The sequence below is a fragment of the Trichosurus vulpecula genome, chromosome 4, assembly GCF_011100635.1.
Source record: "Trichosurus vulpecula isolate mTriVul1 chromosome 4, mTriVul1.pri, whole genome shotgun sequence".
Lineage (NCBI taxonomy): Eukaryota > Metazoa > Chordata > Mammalia > Diprotodontia > Phalangeridae > Trichosurus > Trichosurus vulpecula.
Genome location: NC_050576.1, coordinates 332,130,721 through 332,146,447, shown reverse-complemented (window position 1 = coordinate 332,146,447; position 15,727 = coordinate 332,130,721).

The window sequence follows — 15,727 nt, the reverse complement described above, 5'->3', positions numbered from 1 at the left end:
GGGGAAGGCAAGGCAATTTGGGTTAAGTGACTTGCCCAAGGTCACAGCATTAACTTTAAGTAGTCTGCATTTAATTCTGAATAGTTAATCATTAGTTACTATTTGATTCTTAGCTATTTGCCTTTATGAGTTTTTGCACTATTTTTATAAAGATGTTTCTAAATTTCTTTCCTTCTTTCTTCATTTACTATATTGGTCTCCCTGCCTCCAGTCTCTCATCTTCCCTATTCCTACTTCACATAAATGCCCAGATAGCATTCTTAAAGCCCAGGTACAGGATAAAATAATTTGCTAATAATACACAAGGAGTTCCAAAAAGCATAGTGGAATAGGAGGAGAATAGAGGATACGGATGTTTGAGGGATCTGACTGATTTGTGGCAAGATAAAATTTTGCAGAGAAATAGAGGAAAAGGGTTGAATTTTGTTGTTGTTGTTGCTTTGCTTTTTGTGTTTTCTTCTATAGACAGATCTCGAATTACAAGGATGAACAAAACCATAGTGGGAATCTGATAGTCGTAAGACAGGAAAAGGTCCAAGTCAATTTGAGACTTTATTGACCTTGGTCCTTTATATCTGAGTCACCTTTATATCACCTGTGATGATATAGTAGATTGTCAATGCAGGGGACATAGTGTCAGCTCCAATAATTTAGTGCTCCAAATCCAGAGGAGGTAGGTATATGGACCATCAATGTTGGTTACTGGAAGTTTAGAACAGGTATCTGGTCATCCCAGCCTTCCATGGTAGCTCTTTGTCTGATGTAGTTCCTTAGCTTCACCCTAAATTGGCCAGGTGATATAGCGCACAAAGGAGCCCAGTCCTCCTGTGTCCTGAAGCTCAAAATCATTATCCAATGCAAAGAAGGCTAGGTTCAATTCCTGCCTTTGTCACTTTTACTACTTATATGATTTGGGGGCAGGACCTTTAACTTCTCTGGGCCTTTGTTTCTCCATTTGTAAAATTAGTGAGATAGTCTAGATGATGTCTAAATCTAATAACCTATGTCATAAAATATTCAGTGCCTTCTTACTGTATCTATAATAAAATGCAACATTTTCACCCTGTCTTTTCCTATCATTAGCCTATCATAAGCCTTCCACAGTATAATCTGGATCTAACTTGCCAGTTTTTTTCATATTGCTCCTCTTCACATGCTATTCTTTCTAGTCAAGATGACCTGATTCCTGCTCTCTGCAAGAGCTATCTTATCTCCTTTTCCCTTGCTTTTGCATGTGGGTAATGAATTTGGTCAACATACTCCTTCCCTATCTCTACCTGATAGAATCTCTTGTTTCTATTAAGTTCTTACATAATGCAATAGAGGTCACTTCTTAAAGACTTTCCCAAATACCCTTGCTCTGTGTTAACACCCTCTTGAAATGGCTTTGTATATACTTCTATCTGTATGTACTTATGTGTTTAGGTTCTATTTTGTGGAACGTAAGGAGAGAGATTTGAAGTTCTCTTCTTGGCTTCAGACGCATTGCTCTATCCGCTGTTCTACCTGGTTGCCTCTTAGCTACATAACAGCTGTTTAAGAAATATTTGTTTAAATAAAATACTTCAAGACAGCTATCATGCTCCCCCCAATCCAAGTGTTCCTCCCCCAGGTCACATTCATTCCCTTGAGCTGATCCTCATACAACATGTTCTTTAGGACCATCACCATCATTATTTTCCCTTTTCTGCATGCTCTCTGGTATAGTTCAATAAGCAACTTTAAAGACCTATATGTGGAAAACATCAATAGTTGTCCCAAAATTTTTCACCTAAACTTGTACATAATATGCCAGTGAGGGTATGAGTACAGCAAAGTACAGTAGAACTGTCACCTCCAAAATATTGGACAATATGTTTCTTTTATGGCAGCTTAAGATCACATCAGCCCTTTGGGCTGCCATATCACACTGTTCATTTATGGAGTTTATAATCCACTAACAACCCAAGAGTTTTTGTTGTTGTTGTTGCAGTCTAGCCAGTCTTCTCTTGTCTTATACTTTGGAAGCTCATTTTCTGAACCTGTGTAAGACTTAATCTACATCCCTACTAAATTTCATTAGGTTCAACCCAATATTTTGCCCTGTTGAGATAGTTTTGAGTTCCTAATGTCATGTAATATGTTAGCTATTCACCTAGTTTTGAGATAACAGAATAGTTAGTGAAAACCTGTATTATGCTTGGGACAGCAATGTGTTAGTTTAACAACTGGCTCTCAAAAAAAGTATGCTATACTTTTAACATGCATTATTAACATTTTTCCATCGCTTTCTTCAGTGTAGACAAGCAACAGAACAATAAATCAAGCCCTGATTTGCAGTGTATGCTGATTTCCCAAGTGTAAATACTCACACTAAAAATTTAATGATCAGCTTTCAATAAGCTTTATGAAATGGCTTCAGCATCCTCATGGCTGATGGTAGTGGTAATTCTAAAGAGATTAAAGGAGAAAGAACCTAAAGTGGTTGTGAATATATGTTTTGGAATTGATTTCATTTGAGATTTTTGAGTGAGAAAAAAAGAAGGAAATTCTGCAAGAATAAGATGTGGGTACCCATTGTTCAGCATGGAAAATTAGAAAGATCACTGTATTTGGAGAAGAATTGGACCTGAATCCCAGATCTGCCATTTGATATATCTGTGATTTGGGGCAAACACTTACCTTCTCTGTATCAATCAATAAAACAGATGTTTATTGTTCCATCTTCTGTGCTAGGTGCTGTGGAAAAAAAATAATTAGACAATCCCTTTCTGCACTCAGGGAACTTATATTCTGTCAAGGAAAGTGAAATGTACATTAATATATGTAAATACAAAAGAAATTTTAAAATAGGAACAGAGATCAGAAATGTATTTCTGTGTGTGAGAATTAGAGAGGTCAGTTTGGCTTGACTACTGAGTATGAGAAAGGGATACAATATATATTATACATTTATAAAGAGTAAAATGAATAAAATATACATCTGTCAAAACTTTAAGTTTCCTTCTAGCCTTAAATCTATGATACTTTTCTTCCCAAGTATCCTACAATTCTCACTGGCTACTGTTTCTGGTGTTTTTTTCCACAGGACAGGATTAATTTAGCCTTTTCCCTTGCTGTATCCCAAGTCAATTTAGCACACAGAGGAATCTATTTATCCAACCTCTTTGCTTCTGTTGAGGCTGTCAGGCAAGCTTATTGGCAACAAAACTGGCTATCTGTAGGATATGACTTCTATGAAATGGCTCCTTTAAAACAGCTTGAGCATTGAAAACAATATATATGAATAGGCTCTACCAGCTAAGACTTTTTTCATGACCTTAGGAATCTATGGCTGTAGTTTAACACTATATCCACTAAACAGTGCTGCCCTATTTTTGAGATAGAGAACATTATCATGGAATCATAAATTTATTGGTTCAGAGCTAGAAGGGACATCAAAAGCTATCTAATTCAACTTCCTTGTCTTAGAGATAAGAAAACAGTTTGAGGAGGTTGTGCTAGGTCAGGACTTGTACCAGGTTACATGGCTTGTAAGCATCAGAGTTAAAGCCTATGTCCCTTTGGCTATCGAGCCAGTGCACATGTTACAGCAACATGCTATCTGCCCTTCAGGTGTTCTCTGATCAACTGAGAACCCAAGATGTCACTTTTAAAAGGGTATAGCTTCTCATCAACAGTATAAATATGGATTAAAGACTATTTATTTACATATACATTTTAGCAGTAAGGAAAGATATAACTTGAGGCAAGATATAAAAGAATGCAACAACTAGGAACATGTGGTATCTGACTCAGTTTATATTTCTCCTGCTTGACTAAAAATTGTCTTTCCTTCTCATTCTATGGAAACCTTTAACTTTCAAATACCTTAGATCCACTCCACAGACCAGCCATTTATAGCTTTGACAACTAAAAGCTCTCACTACATCTCTTCTTGATGCCAGCTCCTTGTCAAAGCTTGTCACTTCATCAGAGCTAAAGTGTCTTTTTAATGCTGTAACTCAATCCTGGAGGACAGCTTGTCAGTTGGAGCTGCTGGAGCAGAAATCTTTCAGTTTCCATCCCCCCTATACCTTACTTTTTCTGAACTCCCCTAGATGGTGTTCCCTCAATGTATTTGCAGCCTTGTTATTCCTATTGCTGGGATTTCCTTAATCATTAGTCTGGCTCTGCAACCTTATAGCGCCTGTCTCCAATTAGTTATTCTGTTTTTACCCCTGTTTTCAGGTTTTACCCTTCTCAAATGGGAACACCTGAATGATGGTCCGCTTTCAAAATCAGGCTTCCTAAATTAGATTGTTCCTTAAGGGAGATTTCTTTAAAGGGATTATCTTTTTAGATTTTAAACTCCATTACTGAAAATCACAACCAAGCATAATATAGTGAGGAGTCACAGCTGAGAAGGTAATAGCCCAGACTTCGAGTAAAAAGATTTTTTTCAAGTCTTGCCTTTGATACATGCTAATTATGTGACCATAACCATCCTGTTTAAATACTCAGCATCCCAGTCAGCTCTATAAGGGTTTAAGGTGTTGATCTGCTGCAGTACCTAGAGTCAATAAGCTGGTAAAATCACAGATGTGGACCAAAAAAAAGAAAAGGTAAGAAGAACGAAAAAGGGAGGAAAAGAAAGGAAAGATAAAAAGAAAACTGACAGAAAGTAGATATATCTAACCATATCATATCATAAATGCAAACTACTTTTTAAAATACAATAAAATGTAGTTTCTGCATGTTAGCCAAGCCTCTCATGAAAAATAAATATTATAAATTTTGAAAGACTGTGATGTACAGAGAGACACTGGGAAGAGTTATGATTTTATTTTTATTTATTTTTTAAATGGTATTTTTATTTTTCCTCAGTTACATATCAAGAAAATTTTTAGCATTCATTTTTACAAGATTTCGAGTTCCAGATTTTTTTCCCTCTCTCTTCTCCCCTCTTCTGAAAAAGACAGGCAGTTTGATATATTGATATATTTTATAAATTTGCTTTCATCTTAAAAAATCCATATTAGTAACAGTTGTGAAAGAAGAAACACATTAAAAAAAGAAAGAATAAAATAAATGAAAGAAAATATGCTTCCATCTGCATTCAGCATCTATCAGTTCTTTTTCTGGATATGGATAGTATTTTCATTTGCAATTCCTTTGTACTTGTCTTGGATCATTGTGTTGCTGAGAAGAGCTGAATTATTCATAGTTGATCACCACATGATGTTGCTAATACTGTGTACAAAGTTTTCCTGGTTCTGCTCATTTCACTTTGCATTAGTTCATACAAGTCTTTACAGGTTTTCTTGAAATTTGACTGTTCATTGTTTTTTATTGCATAATAGTATTTCACTACATTCATATACCACAGTTTGCTCAGACATGCCCCAATTGATGGGTATCCCCTCAATTTCCAATATTTTGCCACCATGAAGAGGGCTACTATTAATAGTTTTGCACATGTAAACCCTTTTCCCTTTTTTATGCTCTCTTTGGGAATCAGCCTAGAAGTGGTATTGCTGGGTCAAAGGGAATGCCCATTTTTATAGACCTTTGGGCATAGTCGCAAATTGCTCTCCAGAATAGTTCAGTCAGTTTACCACTCTACCAACAGTGCATTAGTATCCCAGTTTTCCCACATCCTCTTCAATATTTATCATTTTCCTTTTTTTTTTTGTCATATTAGCCAATCTAACAGATGTGAGGTGGTACCTCAGAGCTGTTTTAATTTGCATTTGTCTAATCAAAAGTTATTTAGAGCACTTCTTTCTTTGCTGATAGACAGCTTTGATGTCTTCATCTGAAAATTTCCTGTTCATATCCTATGACCATTTATCAATTAGGGAATGGCTTATATTCTTATAATTTTGACTCAGTTCTGTATATTGGGGATATGAGGCCTTTATCAGAGACACTTGCTGTGTATATTGTTTCCCATCTTTCTGCTTTCCTTCTAATATTGGTTGCATTGGTTTCGTTTATGCAAAAGCTTTTTAATTCAATGTGATCAAAGTTACCTATTCTACATTTTGTAATGCTCTCTATCTCATTTGGTCATGAATTCTTCCCCTCCCCATAGATCTGACAAGTAGACTATCTTCACTCTTCTAATCTGATTGATTCATTGCTCTTTTAATTAGGTCTATTTTTGCTTTTATTTTGTCTATGATCGGGATTGCTACCCTTGTTTTTTTTTTTTTGTTTTACTTCAGCTGAATCATAATAGATTCTGCTCTAGCCCCTTGCCTCTACTCTGTATGTGTCTCTCTGTTTCAAGCATGTTTCTTATAAGCAACATATTGTAGGATTCTGGTTTTTGATCCACTCTGCTATCCACTTCTATTTTTATGGGAGAGTTCATCCCATTCACATTCACAGTTACAATTACTACCTATTTACTATTTCCCTACTTCCTGTTCTTCCTCCTATTTGTCCTCTCTCTCTTTTCACTCTCTCCTTCCTCACCACCTCCCCTAATCCCTTTCTAAGATAGATTTCTATATTCAACTAATTATTCATATTATTCCATCTTTGAAATCATACTGATGAGAGTAAAGTTCAAGCAATGCCCATCACCTACCATCCCATCTTGCCCTCCACTATATCCATCTTCTCCTCCACTGTATATGATTTTAAATACATTTAGAATATAACAAATTATTTGAATAGTTATATAGCAATTCTCTCTAGAGGTGGACATCCATGCACATCTTAAATTTCTGTATGAAAGTCCTACTCTAATCATACATTCTAACACGATTTTTTCAATGACTTTATCAGTGGAAGGTTCAACAAACCTAGAAAGGCTTCAAGTATGGCCCCAGAACCCATCTATTTCTATCTAGGTAGAGTCGACCTTAGTATGCAGAAGTTGATCACCAGAGGCTTTGTCATTAGGTGAAGAAATGTTTGCCCATGATGCCCCAGAAACTGATATTAGTGCAAGATACTTCTCAGTCCTGAGCATTCTCCTTCATGTTCCAAAGTAATGATTGCTAATAGAATGAGTATACTTTGTCTTCCTTATCCTTGGACCAGGTAGGTGACATTAATACCCCTCACCCCCCTATCCCCCATAGTTCTATGATAACCTGAGTTGTTTGTAGGGTATTTTTTCTAATATTTAATAGCTCAAGTTCCCATAGGCTGTGTTCCTGCCCTAGTTAGGAGTCAATGACTATTTCCCAGTTCCATCTAACCACTGACTATCAATTAGCTTTAACACAGGGATATTTACTTCAAAGATTTAATAAGAACAACTGTACAAATTTTCCCCTAACACCTCAGTGTCATACTTTCCCCTATATCAAAGCTGAGGGAATGGGGGAAACTGTAGGCTTATAACTTAGTTCAAGTTCCTCACAAAGAAAGCTCCCTGAAGGTAATTGAAATTTATGTTAGCATCTCTATCAAAGGACAAAGATAACAGTGACTGGTTGTTTTGTTTTGTTTTGGGCTTGCTTGGTTTTTTTGTTTGTTTCTGCTTGGTTTTTTTTTTTTTTTTGCTTTTCTTAGTATCCTTAATATGCTTAGGAAATTATTATTGACTTATTGAACAAATCCAAAAGAAAGGAAAGAAGGAAGGAAGGAAGGAAGAAAAGAAAAAAAAGACCCTGTGCTCCAAATTCCAAGACATGGGATGGCTGCTTCATAATTTTGATACCAAAAAGCAAAATTTTTAGGGGAATGAGACAACAACCTTAGCTATGAAGAGTAATGAATTTTGGTAAACAAGAATTACTCCATATACATTTAACAACCAAAGTTATATTGACATATGATTTTCCAAAACATAAGGAGAAAGCACATTCTATGAAACTGAAATGGATCATCACCACAAAAAGAATCTTCAATGAAAGAGATATTTTTATAATTCTTATAAAATGAAGATCAGAGGTTAGCAGATACTTGGCCAATTTGACAAATAAGAGAATTATGAGAGGAGCAATTTCAATTATCATGAAGAGATTAAGCAATGAAATCCATTCTCTTATGTTTCTAAAACAAAAATAGGTGTTTCAATCTATTTTCTATTTATCTATCTAGTAATCCATCTATAAGCAAAGAAAATTGATTAAAGGTTTTAAAAACACAAAGAGGGATCAGCAAAGGGAGAAAAAAAAAACTATTCAACTAAAGAATTAAAGGGTACCATAGTCAAGAGAATGGAAAGAGGAAAAATTGAATCTATATCGCAATAATGAAAGCCTGTGTGCCCTTCTATATGTGAGCCATTATCATTTGAGTGAGGAGGGCAGAGGTGAAAATACTTGGTTTGGACATGAGCAAAAACATGTTAGAATCTTCTTCCATCTCTTCTGATAAGCCTGAGGGGTTGTGGAGGAATGGAGTAAGAGCAGTGAAAGAAAGAGATTAAGTTTGATGGGGAAGTAGGAACCCAGTCTCAGCCTAGAAAGTTAAAAGTAGGGGTATCACTGAAACATGATTTCATGATGGGATGAGTGATGGTAGCAGGAGAGAAAGAGGCCTAATAATGAATTTTGTTTAGAGACAATTTATTTATTCAATAATCACTTGCTAAACTTACACTATATGCAAGATGCCAAGAATACCAAAACTAAACCCTGCCTTGACAGATCTTACATTCTTTTGGGAGAAAAATAACGTGAACAAAGGTGACAAAATATAAAACATGCACAAAGTAAATACCAGATAGGTATGAGAACCTGTAGGATACGCCATTGTTAAATGCTAAAGAGAGATTAATAAAGATGAGGCCTGAGAAGAGACCATCAAATCTGGCAATCAATACATCATTGTTAACCCAGGAAAATAAGCATTTTAGAAGACCACCTTCTTTGATCAATGGTTATACTTTCCAGTACTATATTTCACCTCAGGAAAATGTCTGCCTGTGACTGAATAGCATTCAAGGTGGTGAGGAGAATCCAGATTAGGGGTTCTTAATTTTTTTCCTTCATGGTCCCCTTTGACAGTTTGGTTAAGTCCATGGATCCCTTCTGAGGATTTTTTTTAAATTGTAATTGAAGGAAATCATATATCTGAATGAATGCATGAAGCAAATAAATAACGAAAATTAATGGGTTAAATTTGATGATTTCTAAGGTCCTGCTAGTTCTATAACCTATTTATCAATTTCTTTATACTTTAGTCAGTCATTTAAATGTTTTAACACTAATAACAATGTTACATGTCACTTGGAAGTAAAATTTGAAGTCATGGAATGGCCATAATTTAAAAAATAAAAGGAAAGAGTTTCTACAATTGATTTTAAGTCAGAGAAGAATAAACTTACAGGAAAGATATGGGAATGGGCCTGGGTAAGCCTCCAATTTTTCCATTCATTTCTTTCTCTGATATGCAATCACTTCTTTTGCTGAGGCTGGCTTTCCAGGTTACTGATGTAGACCGCCACCTATTTGGTATGATTTCAAATTTTCTTACTTAAATTTACCTCCCTAACTTCAACTTGGGGCTGAGCATTTTGGTTTGATTCACATAGGTTTAAGATCTGGTCTTTAACTTTTAAACCTTAGGTGAAAAACTGATGGATGTCCCTACTCCCCTGAAAGCAAAACTCCATTATAGTTTTTAAAAAAGCAGTTAAATGGTAGCTGAGAGTGATAGCTTCTCAGCTGAGACTTTTCAGTGGGGATACAAATTTTGTACACAGTATCTAGACTAGATAATTTGGAGCTAATAAACAAGGAGAAGGCACTAGCACTAAGGGAGATTAGGAAAAGCTTCCTGTAGAAAACATCATTTTAGCTTGGACCTGAAGGAAGACAGGGAGGCCAGGAAGTGGAGATGAGGAGGGAGAACATTCCAAGTATGGTGGGGAACAGCCAATGAAAAGGTCCAGGAATATCTTGTGGGAAGAACATCAAGGAGGCAGTTATTTGCTTGCAGACTACCTGGGAGGGAGTAAGAGTAAGATGTAAGGAGCCTGGGAATGTAGAAGGGGCCAGGTTTGTGACAGGCTTTGAATGCCAAATGGAAGATTTTATATTTAATTATGGAGGTGATAGAGAGCCAATCGAATTTATTCAGTAGGATGTGCGTGTGTCTGTGTGTGTGTGTTTGTGTATGTCTGTGTGTGTGTGCACTCACATGTGTGTGTGTATGAGAGAGAGAGAGAGTCAAATCTGCACTTTAGGCAAATCCTGGACAGATGAATGAAGGATGGTTTGGGGTGAGGAGAGACTTGAGGCAAGCAGACCCACCATTAGCTATTGCAATAGTCCATGCATGAGGTAATGAGGACCTTCACCAAGGTGCAGGCAGTGGAAGAGGAGAGAAGGGAATGTATTGGAGAGATACTGCAGGATGGAGGTGGGAGAGAAATTAACAAAAGATGTGGCAGAGGTGAAATTGATAGTCTCTGGCAATGCTTGAATATGGGAGGCGAAAGATAGTAAGGAATCTGGAATGACTCCTAAGCTGTGAGCCTCAGGGACTGAGAGTATGGTGGGACCCTAGATAGTAATAAAGATGTTAAGAAAAGTAGAAGGCTTGTGGGATAAGAAGCAGAGGAGATAATGAGTTTATTTCTTGACATATTGAATCTAAGATGTCTTCTGGACATCTAGTTTGAGGCATCTAATAAGCAATTGGAAAAGCAAGACTGGAGGTCAGCCAAGAGGTTAGTTTTGAGAATCATGAGCATAGAGATGACAATTAAATCATGGTAACTGATGAGATTGTCAAGTGAAATGGTTCAGAGGGAGAAAAGAAGAGGGCCCCAAACTGAGCTGTATGGGACACCCTTAGTTATTGGACTTGACCTGGATGAGGATCCAACAGAGGATCCTGAAAAAGAACAGTCGGAGAAGCAGGAGAACCAGGATAAAGTAGTGTCACAGATACCAAGAGAGAAGAAGGTATCAAAGAGGTGGGTGATCACCAGTGTTAAAGGCTACAGAAAAGTCAAGAAGGATTAGAACTGAGAAAAAAACTATTGGATTTGGCAACTGAGAGATCATTGGTGATCTCAGAAAGAATGGTGTGGATGGAATGATGATATTAAAAGCTCTATTAGAAAACAGGGATAAGAAAAGGAAGTGGAGGCATCTATTACAGACGGCCATCTCAAGGATTTTAACCACAAAAAGAAGGTGAGATGTGAGACCATGGATAGCTAGTGGGGGTGGAAAGATCAAGTGAGGATTCCTTGAGCATGAGGGAGACATGGGCATGTTTATAGCCAGTAGATGGGGAGAGATTGAAGGTGAGTGAAAGATTGGGGATGATGGAGAGGACAGTCTGATGAAGCAGGTAGAGGGGTTTGCCTTGACATGGACAAGGGTGAAGGAGGAGATCAAGGCAGAAGATATCTGGGTGATGTAACAGAGAGGAGGAGGAGAGAAGGGGAAACTCTCTGAGAATAGCCTGAAATTTTTCCAGTGAAATTTGAGACAAAGTCCCCAGCTGGAAGAGTGAGGAGAAGGGACACACAAGAGGTTTGGGAGGGATGTAAGATAAGATGTAAGGTAAGATAGGGTTGAATTGGATCTCCATCTAGTCTTGGGGAAAAGGACTATGATAGGATCCTGGAATGGAATTCAGGAAGACGTGAATTTGAAGCCCTCTTCAGGCACTAGGAGTGTGACACTGGTTGATTTACTTCCTTTCTCGCCTCAGTTTCCTCATCTACAAAATGAGAGGGCTGGAGTCAATAATTTCTAAGATCCCTTCTTCTAAATTTATGATCCTTTCTTCCTATGACTTACAAGGTGAGAAACAATAAATTCAATTAAATTCAACCAGTGTTCATGTAGTATGTAGGACAGGTGTGTGGTCAGGATACAAAAACAAAATCAGAATTCCTGTCCTTCAGGAGTCTATATTCTGGGGAATAAGCAAATTCAACACAAATAGGAAGCAGTGGCAATGAGGGAGGGGGGAAGTATTGTGTACTGTTTTCTCCAACCAGGACCAATGATACTATCTCCTGTAACTTTAGAGACTATACTCTGTGCATTTCTACTCTCTTAGAAGCTTCCTGTCTAGCTGCTCCTTTCCCTTCTCCCAGCTCATCAAATGAGGTATTAGGTTCAGGTGGCACATGAACTCTCCAGTGTTACTAATGATCTCTTAATTGCCAAATTCCAATGGCTTTTTTCCTCAATCCTAAGCTTTCCTAACTTCTTTATAGCCTTGGAAACTATTGATCACCATCTCTTGCTGGATTCTTGCTCCTCTCTGGGGTTTTTTGACACTAATTGGTCTTGGCTCCCTTTTTACCTGTTTGATTGCCCTTCTTAGTTTCCTTTGCTGGGTCTTCATCTATGTCACTCCCACTGGCTGTAGATGTTCCCTAAGTCTCTACCCTGGGCCCTCTTCTGTTTTCTTTATATTGTATGACATGGTCATCTCATCAGCTCCCATGATTCCATTTATAAGCTCTATGTAGATGATTCCCAATCCATTTATCTGGCCCTGTTCTTTATCCTATGCTCCAGTCCTACACCACTAACTGCTTTTATTTTTATTTTTATTTTGACCCATATATCTCAAACTCAACATATCCCAAACTCATTATTTTCCCTCTACAAATCTCTAACAGTAATGAGCTTCCCATTACTGTTATAGATACACCCATCCTTCCAGTCCCCCACCTTCACAACCTTGACTTCTCACTTATTCATCCTACCTATCCAATCAATTGTCAACTGTCATCTTTTGTTTCTGTTATAAAGCTCTTTCTCCACTCATATCAGGTCCCCTAGTTCAGGCCCTCAGTGTCTCTCTTCCATCTCTGTACATTTATATTTGCTGCTGCTCATGCCTCAAACCTTCCTTTCTTAGAATCCCTGATTTCCTTTGAGACTCAGCACAAATTCTACCTTCTTTAGGAGATCTTTACTTCCCCCAACCCAGTTGCTAGCACCTTTTCTTCTAAGTTTGTCTCTACATCTACTCTGTACATATCTGCTGTTAAGGACTTAGAGCTTAGTCAGACATCAAAGATTCCAAGTATCCTAGGCCATCACAAGTTGTCTTGACTGTTGTCTTGCCACTGGACTTCGATGATTCTGGAAAAGAAAATGAGGCTGATGACTTTACACAACTCTGCCTCACTTTAATCCAATTCATGCACAAGTCAAGACATTACCACATGATGTCATTGGTCCTCTTTGAAAACAAAGGACAGACGATAATAGAGATAAACAGAAACCAAGGAGGGATCAAGCACAGGGATGTCAAGGAGGCATGAATTGACCTGGCCACCCAAGCTCTGTATCCATATATGTTCCCCAAACATATCTTGCCTTCTGTACTCCTTGTCCCCATGCCTATTCTCTGGTCATATACATTATCTTCATGATTGCCCTAACCCCACTTATAGTATGGTAAACTGTGGGAGAGTATGTCCATGTGTATATGGAGGCAGAGAAGTTTCTTGCAAAATACTTTCCTGTACTCTTTGATTAAGTGATGTTGACTCTTGACGCATGTATCATCTTGTTGATCTAGTAAAAGAAAATGCATTGGTAGAACCCTGTGAGCTATGATTTTTGAATGGGTGGGGTTCTGTGAAACTCATAGGATGTTTTTGAGAGAATCCTGGATGTTACATTTTCAATCACCCCAAGGTATTTTCTTGTAACTACATAAGAATTTCTCATGTTTCATGTATTCAGTCTCTTCCTAAAGTCATATCTGTTTCTTGATTTTATTATAATACTGCAATAACATTGATTTAAGAAATTATTAATATTACTTTTGCATAAACTAGATGGCAATTGTGGGGTTGCCTATATGCAAAATGCAGTGTTTTACTAAATAGGAAGTAAATTATTTTAAACATAATTTTAGCAGAGTAGACAGGTGCTTGAAGAAAAATGACCTTTTCATGCTGAAAAAACTCCCATTTCCACTCTCCTGCTTTGGTTTTTCATGGTATTCCTGCTGAGTTCCTAATGCAAACGATCACAGTGTGTGGTCTCTACTACTATAAACATGAATTCCTTTCTCATTGTGACTTCATATCCTCAACACTGATTATAATGATTCTCTGTCAGCTCAAAGCTGTCAACATGGTTCAGTGAGGACTGCCAAGAGTAGCAAGAAAAAGAAAAAAAAAGTCATAGATAGTCGAACAAAATAAAAGGTAGACCAGCAACAGAAGGAAAAAATGAAATCAGAACTTTTCCTTTCTCCTTCTTTCTGGACAGAAAGATACACAGGAACAGCCTTCCTTTGATTTGATTTGATTTGGTATCTTCTTACCAGTGAAATAGAAGATTTTATTTCTCAAGAATCAGACACTAATTTTATTTCTTCTCATTTTGTTTCAACACACATACTGGCGATAAGCAAAATCCACACTTACTGCACTGTCGAACCCTCCTTAACACATCTCCCTGTTCATAGAAAAGTGTTAAACTACACAAACACTCAGCTGCCTGATTACCCAAATACCTCTGCTAATTTGCCAAGGTTAGCAGAAATGGTGCATGCAGTATTTTGTTGGCTATGCATGGATGAAGGGTGCAGAAGCATCGAGAGGCTATATATTTCACACTCCATAAACAAAATGGTGAAACATACACTGGAAGGTACAATAGTTATCTCATCTAAATTCAGGCAACATCAATAGCTTTGATCTCTATTAGGTTAAATCACTGCCTCTTCAAGGAGTGACCAAATCATTAACCCAACAAACCAGTTGATGAAAACAGTCACATATGGGAATACAGAGTAAGCAATATTTTTGGTAGAGTGAAGAAATACACCATCACTTGTGATTGGGCAGACTGACCACTGGCTTGATCTCCACAGACATTTCTCAAGCTCTTCTACCTGATCAGTTTCTCATCAGAAAAATAACTTCGTTTTTTTTTTTTTCTCCTAAATCTGTTCATATATAACATTGGGAGAAAAGAGAGCTACTATTGATGTGACAATGGTTATTACAAAAATCTTAAAACATATATCATAAGCAATGTTTGTAACAATGAAAGATTAGAGTTAGTAGGTATTGATAAAGCTTCCATTCTCAGGTACATCACTGCCACTATAAGTAGTCAATCAGGAATTTATTGCAAATATTAGTATATCAGTGAAATATGCTTAGGTCTTTAATATTTACTCATTTTCCTTTCTCAATCCCCCTCCCGACTCTCTGAACTTTGTGCCATACCTCAGTTTCTTTCTTATTCAGGAAGATGTCTTTGCCCTTGAGGGTCTCTCCTCCCGTTTGTGAGTTTCTCCAATAACCTTCATTTTGAGGAAGTGACCAGGCCAGCCATCTTCCACTCCTTTCTTCAGCCCTGCTCTGGATTTCTCATTGTGTCCCAGTGTGGGTGTCTTCTCCTCCCACCTCCATTTTTCATGTCCCTTTCATAAATTGTCCTCCTTCCTCTTAAAATGTAAACTCCTTGAACTAAAGGACTCCCTTTCTCTCTTTCCTTGTATTTGTATTCGTTATGCTTAGCACAGAGCCTGGCACATAGTAAGTAAGGGCTTAATAAATGCTAATTGACTTATTTATTTGATTTGACTAACTTTCTAGTAAATCATATAATTTTCTAATCTCCATCTCCTCTATTTCTTTGTGTTTATGTGCATGTGCGTGTGTGCATGTGCGCACGCGCATTTGCACTAGCACGCACGCACATGCCTGTACACCCGTGCATGTGTACCTCTCTTTGATTCAGAGCTCTAATTTGGTCAATGTATGGAATTGCCAGTATGGTAACTTTCATTGATGAAAATTAGTGATTTATATGTAATTTATTTCAAAGATAGTTACCTAGGAGTCCAC